Source organism: Garra rufa, chromosome 8 (genome assembly GCF_049309525.1).
Source record: "Garra rufa chromosome 8, GarRuf1.0, whole genome shotgun sequence".
Lineage (NCBI taxonomy): Eukaryota > Metazoa > Chordata > Actinopteri > Cypriniformes > Cyprinidae > Garra > Garra rufa.
Window position 1 is genome coordinate 4,573,111 of NC_133368.1, and position 9,158 is coordinate 4,582,268.

Sequence of the window (9,158 nt, forward strand, 5' to 3'; positions counted from 1 at the left end):
ATTTTTGGGTGAACTAACTCTTTAATTTACACACAAAGAATGAATATATATATAGATCAGTACGATTTTTTTTAATGTTTTTTAAAGGGGTCATCGGATGTCCATTTTCCACAAGTTCATATGATTCTTTAGGGTCTTAATGAAAAGTCTCTAATATACTTTGGTTAAAAATTCTCAATAGTATTGTAAAAAAATACCCTTTTACCCTGTCAAAATCAGCTATGCAAAATATATATCGCATGGGCCCTTTAAATGCAAATGAGCTCTGCTCGCCCAGACCCTCTCTGCTGAGGGATTAGGAGCTGTAATGTTTACTGTAGCCGCATTTAGCCATGTTTAGCTGCATTTAGCTGCGTTTATCGGCAAAACTTGCTAACAGGCACATTATTAAGAAAGGCCATTTGCAAAGATGCATAAAAAACCCTTATACTCACTTCTGCTGTGGGTGAAGCTGTGTCACGAATGATTCACACAAACATAGATGCATATGTAGATCGGGATTGGCGCTTTCCTTTTAAAAAGGGTAGGGTGGTTGTGTACACAAACTGCCAACACACATTAATGTTCAAACAACATGTAAAAGTTAGTTTTGCATCCGATGACCCCTTTAAAGAAGTTTCTTATTCTCATCAAGGCTGCATTTATTTGATCAAAAATACAGAAAAAACTAATTTTGTGAAATATTACTGCAATATAAAATAACAGTTTTCTATTATAATATACTTTAAAATATAATTTATTCCTGTGAAGCAAAGCTGAATTTTCAGCATCATTACTGCAGTCTTCAGTGTCACATGATCCTTCAGAAATTATTCTAATATGCTGATTTATCATCAATGTTGGAAACAGCTGCGCTTAATATTTTTTGTGACCTGTGATACTTTCAGGGTTCTTTGATGAATAAAAAGTTTAAAAGAACAGCATTTATTTTAATAGAATTTTGTGTTACAATATACACTACAATTTAAAATTTAGTTTCTTTAATTTATACAGCAAGGATGTGTTAAATGGATAAAAAAAGTGATAGTAAAAACTTATATTATTAGAAAAGATTTCTATTTTGAACAAATTATGTTATTTTGAAACTTTTTATTCATCAAAGAAAAAAGTATCACAGGTTGCAAAAAAATATTAAGTAGCTCAACAGTTTCAACACTGATAATAAATCAGCATATTAGAATGATTCTGATGGATCATGTGACACTAAAGACTGGTGCAATGGCTGATGAAAATTCAGCGCTCTGTCAAAGAAATAAATTATATTTTAAAGTATATTAAAATAGAAATCCAATATTAGAAATTGCAATACTATTTTACAATGTTCCTGTTTTTTTTTCTGTTTTTTTTTAGATCAAATAAATACAGTCTTGATAAGCCTAAGAGATTCAATTAAAAAACTACAAATCTTACTGATCCCAAACGTTTATATATTATGTTACTTTTATATATTTTATATATAAATATACATCTCACAATTTAGAGTTTTCACAATTATGCCGAGTTCAGACTTTAATGGACTTGTTTTGCACTGTTGAAAAGAAACACCCGCCCAATGCCATTCTAAAGCTTGAAAGTGGCAGAAGAATTTTTAATATAACTCAGATTGGATTCGTCTGAAAGAAGGAAGTCATATACACCTAAGATGCCTGGAGGATGAGTAAATAACGGGCAAATTTTCATTTTTGGGTGAACTAACCCTTTAACTTCCATTGAAATTACTGCATATCAACCACAAAAATTCACCAAACAATGCTAAATGTGATCGCACCTTAAGATTTGTTACTCTACTTGTCAAGTTATGATTATTGTGCAGATGCAACTTATGCCGAGTTCAGACTGCACGATTTTCAAAGCAATCGCGTCACAGATGTTTTCACACTGCATGACTGTCTGGGGTAGCATTCTGGCGCTGCTGTGTTCACGCTGCATGATGGATCGGCGACAGGGGGTTTCACACTGCATGACTTTACAATAGGAAGAATCGCCGACAACTTTGTCCCGGTCCGCAAACTACGTCTCACAACCAAACACATGCGAGAAGTGACATGGAAACAACGTGAGGTCAGGCGTGCAAGTTCTCACGTGAGACTGGGATTATTATTTAAAAAATGGCAGCCCGCAAGAAGCTTGTCATACAAATTGCATGTGCACTCATTTGCAGCGAAAAGAAAAGAAGCCGAAGCTATTCTTGTTGATATTGTGGTCTAATACCTCATAACTCCTCCCCCAACTTCCCGCTGGCCTGGATGTTGCTGTCTCATTGGCTGTAGGTAATCGCCGATGTGATTTTCAGTCAGATCACCTTTCACACAGCATGATTTTGAATCGCAGACAGGTCCAGATATTTAGCACGCCAAATATCTCACGGGTGTCGGCGACACGTCGGCGATTCTCTCAGATCGTGTCTTTGATAGTTCACACTGTGTGATTGTCACTCACGTGAACGAGCACCGATTTGCCTGTGATTTCGGGCATTTGTCGGCGATTTCTCAAAACCTGTCGGCGAGTCAAAATCGGGGCTAAAATCATGCAGTCTGAACTCGGCATTAGGAAATACAAACTCAGAATCAGATTTGCATGATGCTAACTGTCAGTTCTGATTATATAATTTGCAATTGTGAGATATAAAGTGCAATTCTGAGAAAAAAAAATCAGATAAGTGAGATATAAACGGAAGTGCCATAAATACATAGTTACAATACAGTTCAATAGGAATCTATGAGATCTGGAATTTGAATCTCGTCAAAAGATTTCCACATGCAAATTTCCCATGAGGTTCAAGTTTGTTAAAAGTATTGCCATTGTCCAACATAAATCTGCTTGATTTTTAAAGAGGACGTCGGCATGCAAAATTCTTCTGTAGCGACAGCAATGTCTCGTAAGCAATGAAGAGTAGTTGGATGTAAAAGTGAACAAAAAAGTCTTAATTTCCTCCTGACATGACAGGACTTAGTGGATTAGTTTTGTTTTTGAAGGTAATGTGCCACTAAATACACAAAAAATGTAAAAGAGAGGCAGGGTGAGCAGTAGCTCATTATCATTTAAAGAGACCGTAATGGGTTGCTGTAAACAAAGCGAGGTAAAAAGGGTATCGCTTCATACGGCCATCAAGGAATATTTTTGCATTTCATGAAGACCCTTAAAATATCAGGCCAACTTGTGAAAAATGGGCATCCAATGTCTGTTTATGTTTATATCAAGAATATTTATTCTTGTCTAGGCAGGTGAGGCAGGACAGTCACTGTCTCCCTCTCAGAAAAAGGCAGATGCATGATGCCTTGTTTGCAGTCTATATGAATTTCACTTGATGTAGGCTTGTGATTTTCATCATAATATAATACGTGATTTACAGTCAGCGAGAGGCTATTTCCCTTATAAGACAATAAAGGAAATGGCTGTCAATCCGTAGGAATGTCTCCATTATGTTGAATTGGCCCTATTAGAGGACATTAAGCATATTCAGTCCTCTCTGAGTCTGCGTTTATGACATACGCATTCAGCCACTTCCATTCTCGCTGAGCCTGTTTTGCAGGAGAAGGAGATAACAGCCAATCCCCAGTTAATAGCTACCTCTTGCCCTTTCCCTCATCATACAATGGTGAACAATGCTTGATCTTGGTCCACTGAGTGAATACAGTGAAGCTCTGAGAAGCAGTTGTTTTATTTGTTTCGTTTGGCAGTTGCGAGGGCAAAGGTTAATTGAATAATGCATTTTTTGTGAAGCATTTGCGTTTTGGCACGGTTGGGACAACACTGGGAAGAAATTTGCATGTAGTGGTGCTCTAAAAGAGCACTGCGTGTTATTCACAGTGGCTCATTTAACATGGCCGTTTGACTTGCACTTCACCAAGGCAACTGTGGTTTTGGCTTATGCGATTTTTTTTAAATGTACAAAAGCAATGCATTCTGAAAGCATTATTTTAAGCATATGTGACCCTGGACCACAAAACCAGTCATAAGGTTAAATTTTACAAAACTGAGATGTATATATAATACGAAAGCTCAGCAAATAAGATTTCTATTGTTGTATGGTTTGAGATACATCTATTTTGAAAATCTGGAATCTGAGGGTGCAAAAAAATCAAAATCCTGAGAAAATCACCTTTAAAGTTGTCCAAATTAGGTTCTTAACAATGCATATTACTAATCAAAAATTACATTTTGATACATTTACAGTAGGAATTTTACAAAAAATCTTCATGGAACATGATCTTTACTTAATTTCCTAATGATTTTTGGCATAAAAGAAAAATCAATAATTTTGACCCATGCAATGTATTTTTGGCTATTGCTACAAACATACCCCAGCGACTTAAGACTGGTTTTGTGGTCCAGGGTCACATATTGCAATTTGAGTTACTGTCAGATACCCAATGCATTTAATTACTCTTAATTATGAGAACTTTAAATGACAGGACATCACATTGGTATAATTGCAGTTTAAGTAATTATCCTTACATACAGTTATTTTTGGCAGTCCTGTCATGAAAATATTCTTGAGTTACCATGTGCATATATAAGCACGTATCTACCATTTGTTGTTCTTTTCATACCATTTTCTCACAGTACATACAATATAAGCGGGGTTAACGTGACTGTATTTTTAAACAGCCTTCAAATCCTTTTTTCCAAATTATGCTACATGATTTTAGCCAGAGAAAAATGCTGTTTAACAGCCCTTGAACATTCATAAGAGTTACTGCCAAAGCCAGTCAATGGCACATTTGTAAATGAAGCATAGTATTACTTAAGGCAACACTATTTTAAGGATGCTCACATATTTTCCCTCACAGTTGGGTATTATTTTGGCATTTAATTAAAGATAGCCTAAAGTACCGTTAGGACCAACTGCCATACCACTGTGTCCTTAGCGCATGACATCAGGTTATTAATGTGAAAACTTCAATTATTTTAATTGTGTAAATTGTCTGTGATCTGAGAATGAACAGAGAGGACGGCCATGCATGTTCCTCACACACAGGTGCAAAATTTACTCGAGAGTAATTGTTTAAATAAACATTTTTACTGTCGAAATAACCCAAACAATGGATACAGCAGTGACAAGAAATAAAAAAGCAAATAGAAATAAATTCTAAAATTAATTGCACTGTTAGAATTAATTGTAAATGTGAAATATTTTCAACACAAGTCCTTCACAGAGGTCTGGTGTTCAGAAAGGGGAAAAAATCTGATTCATATCACATCTTTCTGTGATTTTCTGACATTTTAGCATTTAAAAGACATTAAACGCATGTTATTAAAATCCATCTAATGCAGTATAGATGACCGTCTTTAACGGCAATTAAATTTGTCTCTGCGTTTAGAGGAAACCTTTGATTATTAAACTGCTTCACTTGTCAATGACAAGATGTGCATCTTTAATACTTTGAAATTTGCAAAAGCTTACAGACATTAACATTTAACAGTATTAATAGCTAATAAACTAAACTAATATTCTAGAATCCATCCAGTCTAACGGCTACGAGTTACTGCTAGATGAATGCGCAATGACACATACACTGGACTGAGTTTGTATTCTGCCATTGTACACTCTTAAAAATAAAGGTGCTTCAAGTTCTTCACAGCGATGCCATAGAAGAACCATTTTTGGTTCCACAAAGAACCATTCAGTCAAAGGTTCTTTGAAGAACCATTTCTTTCTTACCTTTTTAGAATCTGAAGAACCTTCTTTTGCCACAAAGAACCTTTTGTGAAACAGAAAGGTTCTTCAGATGTTAAAGGCTCTTTATGAAACCATTTAGACAAAAAAGGTTCATGAAGCACCTTTATTTTTAAGAGTGTAGTATAATATAATCTACTACATTCCTAAAGAAAATTACAAAAGATGTTTTTATTTATTTAAAAAAATATATATATAACATAAAAAAACATCTGAAAGACTTTAGACTTAAACTAATGATATAAAAAAGACTGTTTGATTCCACACTTCAAAAGGTTAAGGTCAGTATGATTTTGTTTGAAAGAAATTAATACTTTTATACAGCAAGGATGCATTAAATTGATCAAAAGTGAGTAAAAGCTTTGACTTTGTTATAAAAGATTTGTTGTTCTTTTGAACTTCCTATTGAAAAGACACTACTAATAAGTATTAAGCTTTTTCATCAAAAATATTATGCAGCACAACTGTTTTCTATATTGATGATAAGTGTTTCTTATTATCAGCAAATCAGCATATTAGCTTGATTTCTGAAGGATCATGTGACACTGAAGACTGAAGTAATGATGCTGGAAATTCAGTCATCGAATGAATTATTTAAAATTGTAATAATATCTCACTGTAGTTTTGATCAAATAATAAATGCAAATTAAAAAAAAAACTCTCTGCCCCTAAACTTTTGAATGCTATTATGCAGTATAATATTGCCATATTAGCTTGAGACACCTCTATTGAAAAGCTTAGTGAAATGACTAGCCCTTGACCCGTATTTTGACAGAAATCATCTCAGGACCACTGCAGTGCATTAGGATCAGTGACAGCGGGATCAATAAAGTGATCTAAGGGGACAGTCAATGGGGCCAGTATGAAGATAGCCTGTGTCATGAGAGCAACAAGGCAATTCATAGCCATCACAAAGCATTCAGAGTGTTAAGACTCTGTGACCTTCTTTCCCCTCACAGGGGATGTGTCCACAGCTCTCTCATGTGACTCAAACAGCATAATACATTCCCTGCTATGCAGTATGCAAAAACCAGAGTGTCAAATGAGTAGAAAGTATACTCAGTATTCATGATACAGTATGCAGATTACACCTGGATGATGCACTTCATTTGAGCTATTTCATCAGCACTACAGGGGGGCAGTTGGAGGTGTTTTCATGTTTAGTGTGCCAAAGAACACAAGACTTAAAGGACAATGGCAGAATGTACTTCATAAATGGTTGAAGTTATATTTTGAATTTAGTAAATAAAGTGCAGAAATTCAGACACAGCCACAGCTACTAACAGTTTGAACTACCAAATAAGAAACTGATATAAAAGTAAAGCCTATCCAAGCTAACGCAGAAAAAGCATGGATATGTGTTTCATTGTAACAAATCATAAAAAGATTTAAAAGGATAGTTCACCCAAAAATTACTCAGGCTCATGTCATTCCAAACTCGTAAGGCCTTCGTTCATCTTCAGAACACAAATTAAGTAGCCTGGCTAACGCCAGACCACGTTATGACTTCGTCATGATTCGTGATCTGGGAACCACATGTTCATTTTCTCGTATTTGAGGCGTGGTTTACGAATGCCCAGAGCCGTTTATTGGGCGATACGAATGTCTATCAAATGCGCCTGTGCGTAGTTCATAGCCAATCGTTTCAATCATACCGGATGACGTATGTAGAGCGAACGCCTAAAGTTGCTCTTTTTTTTCAAAATAAACTTGCGTTCTAAACTACTTAGAACACTATACCGTGTCTACACCGGACGCGACAGTTGCCGCGCCGCAACAGCTAAAGTCTGTCGCGACAAGGCGACCGTTGCAAATCATTTAAACTTTTGTGTGAGCACGTCATAAATAGAACGCGGCAGCAGATTACTGTCGGGATTTGCCATGTCTCGCCGCATCCAGTGTAAACAGCATAATAGGTTCTAATGTCATTTGTCGCGTCGGGTCACGCCGCTCGCGTCCGGTGTAGACACGAAAGATAACTTCGCGGCTGCTGCCATGCTGGATCCATAGGGCGAATTCCAAACGGCTATTTTGCGCCCTTCAAGGGCACTTCTAGAAGGGGACGCCATTTGTAGGGACGTTCCAAACGAAAGTGAGCAACTTAATCCCTTCACGAAGGGCCCTTCCAGAAGGCCGTTAGCGAAGGGAACATTCCATGGTCACTTCACGGAAGTGATTTCCGTTAGTGATCACGTTTGCGCAGCGTTGTCAAGGTAACATTTCGTCAGTCATTCCCTTCGCCAAGGGAGTTCCAAACGGTTAAAAGAGACAGAAATGCCCTACTCCCTTAAAAGAACTCACTTCAAAGGGATCTGCCCTTCGGAGGGAGTAGGGCGTAGGGATGCGCACTTCCATTTGGAATTTGCCCATAGTAACAAACTGCTTCGGTGAGTCGCATAGAAGGCGTCATCGTCTTGCTGCTCCCTCCCCGTTCTGTGATTGGTTCCCTATCTTAGGTGAAAATTAGGTCCATGGTTTCCAGACTAGACTAGAAGCGTGAATAAAATCGCGCTGCGCAAGGCAGGATGGGGAAACCCAGGCTACAAATTAAGATATTTTGGATGAAATCCAAGAACTTTCTGACCGTGCATAGACAGTAAAGTAACTGACACGTTCAAGGCCCAGAAAGCTAGTAAGGACATTGTTAAAATAGTCCATGTGACATCAGTGGTTCAACCGTAATGTTATGAAGCTACGAGAATGCTTTTTGTGTGCAAAGAAAACAAAAGTAACAACGTTATTTAACAGTCTTCGCTGTGTGTTGCTGTCTATGCAGGGTCAGAAAGCTCTCAGATTTCATCAAATATATCTTAATTTGTGTTCTAAAGATGAACAAAGGTCTTTTAATGACAAAATTTTCATTTTTGGGTGAACTATCTCTTTAAGTCCTGCTGATCTGATTGCACACCACATCATTATACATCACTGTATAAATTGCGAAAACATTTGCATGTGATATACATATATTGATTGACTGCTGTGTGACATTTTTTCACCTGAAATATTTCCTAACAGTCTGAACTACTACTAAACAAACTCAAAATCTGAAGTATTCAAGCTGAAGAAGATACGCATGAAAGCATAGATGTTTCTTTGTAACAAATCATAAAAAAGCTGTGATTCACTTCAAGTCCTGCTGAGCTGATCACACATCAGATTGTTATAAACCAACCTTATTTAAATTGCAAAAGCATTTACAGTTATGGTCTATATGCGCATTTTTATGAGACTTGCTAGCGATATAATATACATTCCTTTTTTCTTGCTGTGCAAGATGTTTTTTTTAACAGAGTTCAGATACTAAATTCAGATTGAGAAAACATTTTACAGTTCTCAAGTTAGCCGAAACATGTTTATATACCCTACTGTACATTTATTCTGCGAGCCCTCCCTATGTACTGTAGTACATTATTGCTTTAAGTTGCTAGGCAATTGGAAACCACCTACTGTTATTATAATCGACTACATGTTGATAAAA